Source organism: Centruroides sculpturatus, unplaced genomic scaffold (genome assembly GCF_000671375.1).
Source record: "Centruroides sculpturatus isolate CEXI.00-Female unplaced genomic scaffold, Cexi_2.0 scaffold376, whole genome shotgun sequence".
Taxonomy (NCBI): Eukaryota; Metazoa; Arthropoda; class Arachnida; order Scorpiones; family Buthidae; genus Centruroides; species Centruroides sculpturatus.
This window is the reverse complement of record NW_019384863.1, coordinates 534,273-549,982: the sequence shown is the minus strand read 5'-3', so window position 1 is coordinate 549,982 and position 15,710 is coordinate 534,273. Positions and strand designations below refer to the sequence as shown.

General features: G+C 29.6%; 1 long non-coding RNA gene across 1 annotated transcript; it reads right to left on the bottom strand.

The window, feature by feature from the left end:
* Positions 1-13,523, bottom strand: LOC111630704. The gene is made up of 3 exons (XR_002757573.1): positions 13,137-13,523; positions 2,949-3,045; positions 1-60 (listed from the first exon to the last, which is right to left on the bottom strand). It is a non-coding gene; the product is annotated as an uncharacterized LOC111630704 (long non-coding RNA).
* Between the last annotated feature and the right edge of the window lie 2,187 nt (positions 13,524-15,710).

Genomic DNA, 15,710 nt, shown 5'->3' with positions numbered 1-15,710 from the left:
TGTAACACCTCTTCTTTGCAATACATTGGAATCATTAATTGGATATAGCTTCTGTATTTTCTGTAAGAAAAAAATCTTTCAGCTGCAGACTTAACCACTCTCAAATACTTACAATTACTTCTTCATTAGAAGTAAACTTTTTCTCCTAAATATTCTTTAAGCAGTCCAAATAGATATAAATCTGACAGGGAAGATTGGAAACTGATGGGAGGAGGAGGAGGAAGAAAGGATGGGAAAAAAGGGTCTACTTCAATTTCAGAATCATTGCTACCTATCTACATATTGTAGGCAACAATGAGTACACAGGCATTGTCCTATAAGAAGCATATGGAAGTTTGACTTTTTTTTCTTGTTTTGAATAACCATTTTCACTAGTCCCGCTAGGAAACTTGAGTAATAGTCTGCATTTTTATTCACTGTTCTGTATAACCAGTTACCATTTACCTCTAAAGAAGTACCATAACTGAAGCTGTTCAAGTGAGAGTATATCTGCAGCCAAAAGACTTTTTAAGGGAATCCAGAAGCTACCCAACTGATGGCAAAGGGGAGGAATCAAATTAAAAAGTATGATGATGCATGACTTTTGTTTTTTGTTTCATTTTCAAATTACAATTTATCTATGAACATATCACATATATAAATTATTTAATTGAAAAATCCAAATAAATTCCAATAAATAAAAATACTTTGAAATTTCAAAATGAACTATTGTTTTCTTAACACAAATTGGAATTGTTTGTTTTCAGTTTTGAATTTTAAAAATAACTATTATTGATCTAATATTGATATTAGTATTTCAACAGACAAAATATAGTGTGATTCAAATAATTAAATCTGGTTAATCTTTATTACACATATATTTAAACTTATGATTTTCAACCTAAACCTAGTTGGGATATTAAATTTTTATGATGGTTATTACAATAAATTTTTAAAGAAAAAAATTTCTGAGTCATTCTATATTGTGCCACAATCTATTAAAATTTCTGAGTCAACAAATTCTTTCAATAATGAGACTACAAGTTTGAAGTCCTTTCTATACTATACCAATTAAAATTTTATAACAAGAGATATATGTTCACAATATTTTTCAATGTATTTGATTGTAATAATATAATAAATATTGCAATAAATAAAATAATGCAATCAATATTTAAAAACAACTAATCAGTTTATACAACTGTTTAGAAATTGTTTGTATTGCGAGCTACATTTATACATTCAATAGAATAATTTATGTTAACCAAATTTAACAAACTAATAACTCATAACATCAGCATATTTTTGTTTTCTGATGATTTTTGAAATCATATAGATTTTAATAACTATCAATATCAATAAAAATTTAAATTTTATATACTGAAAACCATCCAAATACAACATTAACAGATTTAATCAAAAATCATTAATATCAAAAGTAAATATAATAAAAACTGCATTAGATTATTTGAAATGATTTGTATAATCCTTTAAATTAATATATGATAATTTTATAATTCCAGTTTATTGATTAGACTGTCTTTATAACATAATTTGTTTCAATGATAAAGGAGCCATGTAAAAAAAAATCATTCAAAAAATAAATAAAATATTCATCACAGACGAATATTCATACAAAAATAGACTAATATAAAATTTATAGAAGCAATTTATTAGCTATATTAACAGCTGTTATCCAAATACAGCAAATAATAAAAACAAATTTAATTTTATAATTTTAGTTTTAGACAGTAAGTTGAAAACTATCTGCTATTTAATGTTATTTCTTCTTAAGGCTTTAGTTAGTATTTGTTAAAATTAGAAATGTTTAACTACTGTATGTATAAAGAATATTTGTCAGGTATCACTAAAAATTACTATTGCCATAGATTACTGAAATTCACTAATTTCTGGTAATATTTTGCAATTAATTATTATCTGGATTGTCAAATAATGTTTAAAAAATATCTGCATCTATGATAAATTCAAACAATTACTTTAGATATATAACAACAAAAAAAAATCTTAGAAGATTAAAAAGTATCACTACTCATTTTCTTAGAACATTTCTAAAAATTTATAAAAGCCATATAGGGATATAAACATCTTATGAAACCTGATACATCACAATAACACTACATCAAATGCTGTATAACATCAGGCTATTTATTGGCAATAATAATTATAAATTACTAATAAATTTGATCCTAATTATTATCACCAATAAATAACCCAATATTATATGGCAGTTGATGTAGTGCCATATAGGGAATCTTCAGCTTTTTAAATCTGCAAAGATTTGAAACATGATTTTCAAAACTTTGAAATTTCAAAAAGTTTTAAAAGTTTTGAGCCAGCATTTTTGCAATAGTACATAATTTATTGTTACTAGAAATGAATGAATTAAATGACTATGTTGGCAACAGGTTGGCCACATAGAGTTTTCTGAGTTTTTATTCACATTAGTAACATTTAAATAGGAGCCAGTTTTCCATAATAAGTCCTCCCAGGAGACATTCTTGTTGGTGCTTACAACTAAGAACCAATTTGTTTTGGTACCAATTTTGTCTAAGGTAGATCTCTACGGTGGACCTACATTAGACAAAGAAAAAAAAAATCTCCTTAGCCCTTTGTCTCACCCAAGTAATTTTGACTTGCTATCATACAGAACCTCATCTATTAGATGTACAGTACATTCTATGTTATTCATGTATTAGTTTTTAGATCAAAAGGGATTATCTCAATTAAAAATGCTCATTGTCTCTTCGTCTCATTAATGATTTCTTAATTTTAATAATTCTCCCTCATCACGTTTCTCATGTGTCAAATCATCATAAACAAATAAAATAAACTGTAGTGAAAGAAATCAAATCAAACATACTTGTTAAATTTAATCTAAAACAATGTAAATCTGAGAATTCTTTAAAAAAGTTAGAACACAATAAATAAAAAAATAACATATTACTTACTTTTCATAAATTAAATCTTCATCTATACAAAAATAGTGAATTGTTTGTGTAGACTTAACTTTTCCTGTGATGCGAAAAGTTGCAAAATACAAACGATCTGTAAAAATTTTTTTATTAAATATTTAGAAATATATATATAAAACTCAATAATAATAATAAAGCTAAACATTACATTTTATTTCAAATAAATTAAGACTTAATTGAGATGAAGTTTTGATTATTACATGAATCTATCATTAAAATTTATTATTATTCAATTGCTAAGTGCATATTAAATTTTCTGCATATAAAACATACTGATATTTTCATTAAGCTAACAGAAAATATCTCTCATTCTATTAATCCTTAACATAAGATGGATGAAAATATTTTTAATGATATAAATATCCATTTACAAAAGGAAACAATTAACTGATTCATCTATAGTTTGCACAAAGCTAAAAAGTTCTTTGAAACAGTTTCTAACCTGAGCCAAAATGTTTGTTCTGTGATTAACGTTATTGTTGAAAAAAGTAAAAAAGTACAAAAGTTCTGTGATTTTATACAAGAAATTCCAGATTTTATTGAGATATTAAACTACAAGCAATAATAATAATTTTGTACAATCAAACTTTTGAATGCAGCTACTTGTGAACAATAATAATATTTAAATCAACTTGCAGGGTAATGCAGCTTATGTTAAAACTACATCTCCAATGTAATATACCAGGGGTGGCCAACCTGCGGCTCACGAGCCACATGCGGCTCTTTGAAGGATTATTTGTGGCTCTCAATAAATGTACCCGAGTTCCCTTTTCATTTTTGTGTTATTATATTTTTAAAAATTATTATCGTTCCGTATGTGTTTCAAAATGTCTTTTAAATTACTAACAACAAATTTGAAAGACTAAGTGCAACGTTGTAACAAATTTCATTTCCGTCCAAGTTAAGAATGATATTACTCATTGAAAACTGCGCGAACGAACATAAACAGTGGCGTAATCGTCCGTTATCAACTGACTCCAGACCGATTTTGAATTTGTAAACTGTCATTGCAACGGACAGTTGACATTGTGTTCTGGAGGAAACAATTTGTATCACTCTTGCTACGGATATAATTCGTAATCTGGAATTTTTTGCATACTTTTTTAATACGTATTTAATTGCGGCTCACGAAAAATTTCAAATTTTGAAAAATGGCTCGGACTATCAAGGAGCTTGGCCACCCTGGTAATATACGATAGAATATGCTCATTGCAATCAAAAATATCATTATTAATCATTCAATTTTATCAAAATTAGCAACCCCAAAATATGCAAGTTCAAAATACACTTGTTATATTTCACTTATTGTAACCAGAATTTGGTTATACTTACCATCACTGAGTAAATAGATATTTGTAAGCTCTTTTTGCACTATCAATCTCAATATGTGATTGATAACATGCAATAATTATCAGTTAACCGTTGTTTTAAGCATTAATCATTTTAATTGTTATTGATATCTGTTGTATTTTGAAATTTCTCTAATTTTTTACTTCAATTATGTGTTAGACGTTGTTAAAGGCCATTGCAATTATGTGTTAGATGTTGTTAAAGGCAAGCAAGCACCACTTGATGATTAACTATTAATTAATATGTTTTTATCGTCACGACTAGGTGCATAGATAGACACTGGGCATTTCTACATCATCTTTATTTGGAATATCCTATAGGCTGATATGCATTTCAGGCATAAGCTCCTCATCTGTTGGCATGACTTTCAAGATTTCTTGTAGGTGATGTTGACATGTATACATTCCGTTTAAAATTACTTACTTACAGTTAAAAATGTTTTACTGTTAAAATACCATTATACAGTCATACCCCGGACTTACGCGATAGGTGGGACCGAGCGATAACCGCGTAAGTCAAATTCGCGTAAGTCGGGGTATTACTGTAGTTTAAAATATATTTACAATTAAAAGTACTATTACAGTTAAGGTTTCTTGACTTAACATTGAACATCATCTCATTCATATCTTCAAATTAATTAATAATAATAAATAAATCTTATAGTCATACAATTTTTAATTACTTTATCATTCTCTTTTAAGTCAGAATTAATAAAACTAGAATTTGAATTAACTAAGGCCAATAAGTACCATAATTATATTTTAATATCAATTTGAAAGCAGGTACAGGGGTGCAGGATATACATAGAAATTTATGATAAATAAAACAATATGTTATCAGTCATTCATTGTCATCAGTATAGCTATCTCTCAAAATGACTACAATAACCAGATTCTACCATATATTCAATATTCATTTATATACAGTGGTACCTCGGGATACGAACATCCCATCATACGAAATTTTCAGGATACGACATGAAATTCAAACATATTTTTGCTCCATGATATGAACAAAAAACTCACCATACAACATTACATTAGTTCGCAGCACCATTTTTTATTCATTTCTGTTCATCAGTCTCAGTCCGCATGTTTGCTTCATCGTGGAAGGATCTCGCTCGATAAAGGAAATCTTGAGGTATTATCAGAAAGCGACTGATTTTATTGAAAAGAAACATCCCGAAAAGGTTCACACTGGCCATATTGCTGCTCAGAGTAATGAAATTTGCCTAAGTCATTTTAGAAACATTTTAAAAAGTAGGAAAAGCCAAACCTCTTTGGATAGATAATTTACCAAGCGACCGCTATGCAGTGAAAGTGCTGGTGGAAGTGAAGGAAAGGAAGCAAAAAGCAGTGAATAAAAATTTTTAAAAAATATATAAAACAACACTAATTTTCTTTTTATCTTTTCTAAGTTATTTTTAAGTTATTGTTACATTATGTTATGTAAGTTAAGTTTTAGTATCATTTCTCTTCTCCCTCTCTTCCTCCACCAGTTTACACCTCCACCGTCGTCTATCCTCAAAGGTAAAGTGCAAATAAAACTAAAATTTTTTAATCAATTATTATTCTATTATGGTTATTTATACATTTACAACTACAAAATGCATTTTTCAGTGTTTTCCTTACTATAGTTATTATTATTATTATTATTATTATATNCCGGGTTCGTGTAAGTCGGGGTATTACTGTAGTTTAAAATATATTTACAATTAAAAGTACTATTACAGTTAAGGTTTCTTGACTTAACATTGAACATCATCTCATTCATATCTTCAAATTAATTAATAATAATAAATAAATCTTATAGTCATACAATTTTTAATTACTTTATCATTCTCTTTTAAGTCAGAATTAATAAAACTAGAATTTGAATTAACTAAGGCCAATAAGTACCATAATTATATTTTAATATCAATTTGAAAGCAGGTACAGGGGTGCAGGATATACATAGAAATTTATGATAAATAAAACAATATGTTATCAGTCATTCATTGTCATCAGTATAGCTATCTCTCAAAATGACTACAATAACCAGATTCTACCATATATTCAATATTCATTTATATACAGTGGTACCTCGGGATACGAACATCCCATCATACGAAATTTTCAGGATACGACATGAAATTCAAACATATTTTTGCTCCATGATATGAACAAAAAACTCACCATACAACATTACATTAGTTCGCAGCACCATTTTTTATTCATTTCTGTTCATCAGTCTCAGTCCGCATGTTTGCTTCATCGTGGAAGGATCTCGCTCGATAAAGGAAATCTTGAGGTATTATCAGAAAGCGACTGATTTTATTGAAAAGAAACATCCCGAAAAGGTTCACACTGGCCATATTGCTGCTCAGAGTAATGAAATTTGCCTAAGTCATTTTAGAAACATTTTAAAAAGTAGGAAAAGCCAAACCTCTTTGGATAGATAATTTACCAAGCGACCGCTATGCAGTGAAAGTGCTGGTGGAAGTGAAGGAAAGGAAGCAAAAAGCAGTGAATAAAAATTTTTAAAAAATATATAAAACAACACTAATTTTCTTTTTATCTTTTCTAAGTTATTTTTAAGTTATTGTTACATTATGTTATGTAAGTTAAGTTTTAGTATCATTTCTCTTCTCCCTCTCTTCCTCCACCAGTTTACACCTCCACCGTCGTCTATCCTCAAAGGTAAAGTGCAAATAAAACTAAAATTTTTTAATCAATTATTATTCTATTATGGTTATTTATACATTTACAACTACAAAATGCATTTTTCAGTGTTTTCCTTANCCAACCTCTTTTTGAGAAGAGCCACATGAGCTATAAAAGACAAGTCTGGAGCCAGGTATAAAATATAGTCAGAGATTAAGATTTTTTTTCTATTTCAACATAACAAACATAAATCAATGCAAAATTTGTAACTGCTTTTTGAAAATATGCCAAAATTGGGGCATGCAATATCAAAAATCTCCTTTAGATACTCATTGAACAGTAATATTTGATATAACTCGTCAGAGACTGCATTTCTTAACTAAATACACTCAAACAAACCTTTACATATGCAGCCATAATTTAATAGATAAATTCAAACGTTTTTGACCATATTCAATGGTCTTTATCAAGAAAAAAACTGAACAATCAAACTTCAAACTAAAAATTTGCGTTACCGATACAAGCGTTATTTTTGGAACGTTTTTAAAAAGATATTCTATCGTATAAGCGCCATCTCTACATATTGGCTGTAATTACAGTAGTTAAAATAATACCAGATATGAGTATTATAATATTAAAATAATGTAATATGTAGAGATGGCACTTATACGATAGAATATCTTTTTAAAAACATTCCAAAAATAACGCTTGTATTGGTAATGCAAATTTTTAGTTCGAAGTTTGATTGTTCAGTTTTTTCTTGATAAAGACCATTGAATATGGTCGAAAACGTTTGAATTTATCTATTAAATTACGGCTGCATATGTAAAGGTTTGTTTGAGTGTATTTAGTTAAGAAATGCAGTCTCTGACAAGTTAAAAAATAAAGTTAAATTTTAGTAAAGTTTTTATAGGTTCTCCAAAGGATAACAATCAAATAAAGTTCACATTTGCAATGTTTATTATAGATCTAGTAGAACTTTTGTTTGTGCAAATAAATGTTAAATAAACATGCCATACCAGTCATTAGCACTTCCATTGTGGCTTGAGTTCATCCTTATGTTTTGGCTTTGTTGATTTAAAGTGGAATGACAAATTTTAAACGCTATCAAATTAAATTAGTGAGTATTTGTTTTAAAAAAAATGTCTTTAGTCCTGTGAAATAATATCTTCTATTTTTCCCTGATTTCCAGATTAATATGACCCTGCCTTCTATAAAGCATAAAACATTATAATTTTGTTTATAGTTCTATGTAGAGCAGTATTATGAAACAGGGAATTAAAAATTTGTTCCTTCTCATTCTTATATAATATTCTTTTATTGATAATTGCATTTGGCATAATCACTGACTTTCTTAAACTTGTAATCATATAATAAAACTATCAAAAAAAATAGTTAAATTTTCATAAAATAATGAATAAAATACTAGTGACGTAGTACTGTAGATGTCAAAATTATATAATACTGTTGACTTAAGAATAAATCTACTTTAATCCCATACCTCTACATATTAACAATGATGTGACTAAATATTCAGAAACTAATAATTTAAACCTTGATCATGTTTGGTTACCTTAATAGCAAATTTTATAAAAATTTCATGGTGTGAGAGTTTATGTATAATTAATGAGCATTCAAACTTTAATTTAATGCCAGTTTTTACTATCTAAAATTAACATTAAATCAAGTTTGTTGCTAAACTAAAGTACCTCAAACAATAAATATAGTGTATATAGTAATGAGGTCAACATATAAGTTTGAGAGTTTGAAAATCATACAATTTAAGAACAATGGTGTCATTTACAATGCAAAATAATACATTTAGTAATTCACAGATACTGAATGTTTTCTATTTAACATTTATAAGAAAAATCATTAACAATATTCATTTGCACTCCATGAGAATGATGCTATATAGAAGGCATTCTATCCAGGTTTGATTATACATTCTAAACTGCCAACAGGAAAGTTAAGAATTATTTCTGTTTCAAATGAATTTTCTTTTTGAACTTGGGAAAGAATAAATCTATTTTTGTTATATTTTATCTAAAAATAAAAATTTTATGTTGTAAAAGTTTTTTATGACAAAATCCTGAAAAAGATATTTGGCACATAACTATACAAAACATAATAAAAGATGTCATCAAAGTGCTAAAATATACTTGCTAATATTGATATATCATGTTTTAAAAGTAAGTTTTAGTAATAGTCTATTGTTTTGATTTTTCATTAATAAAATATAATTTTAATAAATGAGTAAAACAAAATATTTGTCAATATTCTATAACTATTTAAAATGCATATATTTTTGTACAGACTAGTGATGTGCCGGATTGTTAAAAATGTATATCCGCGGATACAGATACAGATATGGATCATTAGTGTCTAGATCCGCGAATATGGATACAGTTCTCAACTTTTGTACTCTGTCAGCGCAGGTGCGTGTGACCTTGGACCAATAGTTGATGCTTTGCGTTAGTAACGCGACATGTTTCGACTTGCACTGTACATTTTTGTTTATAGTTTAGTGTGATATGGAATAGCATAGATTATGTTTGTATTTTTGGAGAGTGTTGAATTAAATTAAAATAAAAACAATGTCAACAAAAAAGTTTAGTAGTGTAATATGGAAATATTTTATGATAGTAAATGAATTTTGCATGATAAAATTTTTGCAATGTGAATGTGCCAAATATGTGATTTTAAGATACAAAAAGCGATTTGAATTGAAGTTATTAGTATTTTATTGCTACCTATCTTTAAAATTTCATATAAGTAATGAAATTCATTAAGATAAAAGATCCGTTAAAGATCTGCTAAAAAGTAACGGATATGGATACGAATATGGATCTTTTTTTTCCCTCGGATATCCGGCACATCACTAATACAGACAATATTATTGTAAGTTATTAACCCAAGAAAGAATCAAGAACATTTCTCATGAAAATTTTATTGGCTACCCATATTCATGTTTTAATTTCCTGACATTTTCAGCTTTCCCCAATAAAAATCTCAGAAAAATGCATTCAACAAGGCCATAAACATTTGTATTTTTTAATTTTGATTATATTTGGCAAAAGGGTGTATTTGGACATGACAGTAAAGTGTACTGTACCTTTAAAGGGCTTTATGGCTTACTTTGCTATATTTGACACATCGAAAGACAATACAGTAATACCCCAAACTTACGCGACAGGTGGAACCAAGCGATAACTGCATAAGTCGTGGTATAATTTTGCAATTTGTGTAAAATCCAAGTCGGTTGTATATAAGCTAATAAATGTTCTCGTTAATCTTATCTCGTCTTTTGATTCATTCACGGTTACAAGAAATCACCACATAGAGTCTCTCAAGTCTCCATAGATATAACAAACACAAAAATAAATAACACAAAATAAATTGTAGCTATGTGTCGATTCCGCGCAACACCTCCAAACATGTAAGCTGAACAATAGTGTGGGGGGAGTAAGTAATCAAGAGTTGCATGGATCTCAAACAAAAGACGAATTACGAGATTTGAAAAATGCATAACTATGGGGTAGTGTAAGTCAAGGTATTACTGTATGTTATATCTCAGTCCCAATTATGTAGAATGATCAGTGACGGCCATTTTAAAGAAAATCATTCAGAAATCATAATGGAATTGCAGGAATAAAATCCATTATGATTTCAATTTTATAGAAATTTTTAAATTCAAAAATTTAGATTAAAAAATAAATACACTCAAACAAACCTTTACATATGCAGCCATAATTTAATAGATAAATTCAAACGTTTTCGACCATATTCAATGGTCTTTATCAAGAAAAAANACACCATAAAATTTTATCATCTTAGTTTTTTATTTTTTTTCAATTTAAAAAAATTAGAGCTACAAATGATTTATTGTTAACAATTAATTGAGAATTAATGATAATCAAACAGTACTCCTTCATATTTATGACTTGTAGAATTATTTTATATTTAATCAATTGATTTATAGTCTACTTAATTGATTAAATGTATAAATTATATTAATTCAGCAAATAAATTTATATTTGTTAGGTATATTAGCATAAATAAGTTTATAATTTTATCAAATAACTAGCACGTAAACCCAGTGTTGCCCGGGCAAAAAATAAAAACAAACATTAAGGTTAGATAATTTTGTACTTCTAACTCTTTTACTGTATTATATTAGGGAATTTGGTTTATATAACTACAAAGGTTATCTTAAATAGCCGATCTTACCCGTTTTCACCATAGGCAAGAATTAGGTCCCCCTCTTCCAAGGATAATTAGAGAATTTTTAGATGAGTTTAAATTATGTTTGATTTCCAGCAAAAATGCAAAAAACCGTATCTAAAATAGTACAGTAGAGCTGAGTTCTTCAGGGTAATCCTTAATCCTCTTCCTCTCCCCAGTGGGGGAGAATTTTGTAAAATTCTTCTTAGTGTGCATTCTCATGACATACCCTAACTGTGTAAGAATAACAAAAGCTCAAATTTATGTAAATTAAACTTATTTGTAATGATTGCACTAACAGCATATTGAAAGCATTCAGTGGGTGACCATCAGATCGCCCAGCACCCACAGAATTGTTGGTCGTAGCTACCAAATTTCAACTTTTAACTTCTAACCGTTTGGGCTCTGCACTTATTATCAACCCATCTCGATTACATTATAAGATAAAGCAATTCAAACACATGTACACTTAGTAAAATTTTGAATGTAAATTTAAAATATATATCATACATTTCTATCCTTTAAGCACTTGTAATATAGCTTTATTAATATAGAAAAGGGTCACCTTTAAAAATAATAATTGCTAATATATCCAATAAATCTCATTACGAATTGTTTTATGAATGTTAATATCAGATATTTTATACATTAAAAATGAATACATTTGTCAAATTTTGAAGTATTTTAATGCGCCAATATCACATTACATAATATGGCGCAATAAATAGATTTAATGTCTTTTAAATTGTTTTATGTGATGTTAGTTTAATACATCAAAACTGTTTTAAATATGAGAAAGTTACTGTATTTAATATATGATTAAATACGTAGGCTGTTTTTTCCCCAACCTCCAACAGTCCATAAAAATAAAGACAAATGTAAATAACAAAATGAATTTATTACCAAAAGTTAGGTACAAACATGGTTACTTTCTGACATAATTGCCGTGAAGACGAAGGCATTTGTCTATATGTGGACGAGCTTCGAAATACTCCTTCATAGAATGTTGCCACCAGTGACTCGAGATGGGTCTTAATGTTGTTTCGAAGATTGTCATTGGTCTCAAACCTTTGCTCCGCTAGACAAGTTTTCAGTTCAGGAAGTCTTCACACATTAAAGGTGTGATGACTTTCATCTTTCAAACTTCTACCTAGCTTGGAACTTTTTAAACACCCAGCGTACAGCCCCGATTTAGCACCAAGCAACTTCCACCTCTTTCCTGAACTAAAAATGTGGTTAGGAGGACAGAGGTTCAAGACTAATGAAGATTTTCAAAATCATCATTAGTCTCAAACCTCTGTCCCATCTTAAGCCACTGGCAGCAACATTCTTTGAAGAGGGGATTTCAAAGCTCATCCACATATACAAATGCCTCAATCTTCATGGCGACTATGTCAAAAAGTAACAGCGTTTGTACCCAACTTTTGGTAATAAATTCATTTTGTTATTTACACTTGTCTTTGTTTTATGGACCATCAGAGATTGAAAAAAGAACCCGCCCTCATACACTATTAAGTGATAATAAAATTAATATATCTGACTGTTTAAGTTATTGAATTTTCAAAAACAAATTATTTTATTGGACTATATATCAGAATATTATAATCTTTGTTATTTATAAAACAATAATTGCCATATAAATACAAACACGTTGTTGTTTACGTTATCTTAAACCACACAGTGTTATAAGCCAACATCTCGCCATCCTGTAAAATTTAACCTATTAACCACTATAAACAGGTTGAAACGTGAGAGTAAAACGACGGGTTTCTACAAATTTCCACTTATTTACGTCATCAGATTACAGGAGTTGTGATTACTCGATTATTACTAAAGATTTGGCAACGAACCAATTGTAGTTAAGATAAGTGGATGTAACGTAGATTGGCTTCAAAACAATACAAATATGTAAACAAAAGTAAAAGAAATACAGAAACTGTGGATTTACCTTTAATAATTTCTGCGATGTGAACTATATCCTTGTTGAAATGATTATCCATCATTCAAAATTCTATTTCGACCAGAAAGAGAAATAAATCAAAATCGAATGGAAAAACCAGATCGAAATTTCATAATATATATAAATGTATTTTTAGTCTTTGCAAACATTAGCACGAAAGAGTCGACACCTCTTCATTTTTTTAATATTTTCACAGTCAACATTTCATATAAATAGTAAACAAATTTTGATTGTAGTTGAAAAACATCTCATTTGTTAGAAACTTCGTCGACGCAATGCTAACATACGACAACTAATCAGACAACCACACTCAAACGGTTAAATTTCATATATTCCGTTCCGCCAATCACCTCGTTTTCTTTACTCGTATAACCTTACGTCACAATCGTCAACTATACAATGCCATCTATTAAAAGATGTTTTTAAAATTATTTATTTATAATANTCTTCACACCTGTGGGCACTAAGAGTGCCTCTTTTTAGCAAACCTATTATGGGTTGGGCCGGATGGTGAGGGAAGGGGACCAACATATCCAAACAGACCACTCCAAAAATTCCTGGGGATTTTTCGACTCGTCTGGATTCGATCCCGGGTCCCCGGGGGCGGTAGACTGCCACCTTGACCGCCGGCCATCCTGCCGTCTATGTAAACATATACAAACTTATATAGTTTTCTAAGTACAGGTTTTATATGTAAAAATTATGTAAGAAAAAATTGAAACTTTTGAGCTATAGATTGAATTATTTTATTATGTTAAATTAATTCATAATCAAAATATATATCTCCGAAAAATTTTCTTTGAAATAATTTAATGAAAATATATTAAGTCTTACTTTTTGAACGAAGGATGGTTCCAGTATAGATAGAATAGCCTCTTGTTAGCGTCAAGTTATCGGTTAGTATCAATAGTTTTCAATATCCAGCAAATCCTGTGTACTTTCGTGTACACTCAATTCCACTCAGGGGAAACCAGGTTAAAGGCTACCGTCAAATCAACGTCTTTTTTGCTTACCTGCCAATTCATCCTATTGTTTTAGAAAGTTTCAACAAAATATCAGTAAATTTCGCTGATTTTTATATTCTAAATCTAAAGATCTTTTTCAGAAAATTGATGAAGTTCTGGCAACAGAATATTATATGAAAGTACTATTTGTAATTTTATTTTATAGTTATTTTAAGGATTCTTGTTTTTAAAATGTCAACATCTATTTTAATGAATTGATGAAGTTCTGGCAACAGAATATTATATGAAATTGCTATTTGTAATTTTATTTTATAGTTATTTTAAGGATTCTTGTTTTTAAAATGTCAACATCTATTTTAATGAGTATGTACAAAGTAATCAAGAAAGTGATAGTGAAATTGGCGACATTTTTTAAAACTTTTTTCTCCCTGTGGTCATTAAGAGAGCAATTTTAAGTAAACCATTATGAAGTTAGCCAGGTCAACAATACGGCGGTCAAGTGGTAACCGAAAAATTTCCTGGGGTTCAGACCACCAGCCGAAAAGTTCCTGGGATTAAAGCTGGTGATTAATGAAGATTATACTCCTTATTTGCATTTAAGTTTTTTTTTTTTTAATAATAGTCATACATAGGGAGCCCCAGTCTAGACCTGGCGACGTTTGGATGATAATAGGCAAATTAAGTTTATTTAAAATCAGATAAATTTTGTCAAGTTCTTTCGAAAATAAGTTTTGTAAGGCATACTGTTCTCTTTCTATTCCCATCTAAAGATTTCTGGATACGTTGTTGCCTGTTCCTTCGAGGAAAAGTTTCTCTCCCGGCAAAATCTTTTTATTTTGATTTCACATGAGTGCTGTCTCGTTAAGAACGTTTTTATTTTCTTTTCATATGGTAATCTCTGGAGTGTCTCTATTTAGAGATAAATAATCGATGGCTTATTATTGTCTATCTTGTAAGCACTGCAAGAAGGAGAGATGAGTACTGCGCATAGCGCTCCCGATTCCAGTAGTCAGATAACTTTAACAGATAACTTTGGCGAATATTTTTGATCCTCAGGTATCGGTGGGTCATTTAATGGAGTATATTCGGCAAACTAAGCGCTTTTGCCAAGCACAGCATAGTTCGGTTTTTAAACTCTTTCCGTCCTGTGGGCATTAAGAAGGCCTCTTTTAGCAGGTTTATGGGTTCGGCCAGGATCACAATGGAATGGCCGGGTAATGAAGGACGAGGCTCAACGTCTTCGGACGGACCACCGCCTGAAAAATTCCTGGAGCTTTTTTGATCCGTCCGGATTCGATTGCGGTAGGCTGCCACCTTGACCGCTCGGCTAACCGACCTGAGTAGTTGAGTTTATGAGCACCATTACAATATTGTTCCAAATAGAAGTAGTTATTTCTACTAGTTCCACAAACTCGAAGTTGAAGAGTAAGGCACACTAGCCATAATCGCGTCCACTCGAGAAATTTTTCTTGGGTGATCCATCCCAAAAATATATCTAGTCTTGACCCTCGAATAGGCCGTCTCATTTTGTGCCTAGTTGAACCCACGATGGGTGTGAAGAATGCCGTCTAAGTACCCACAAGGCGAAAAGAGTAAA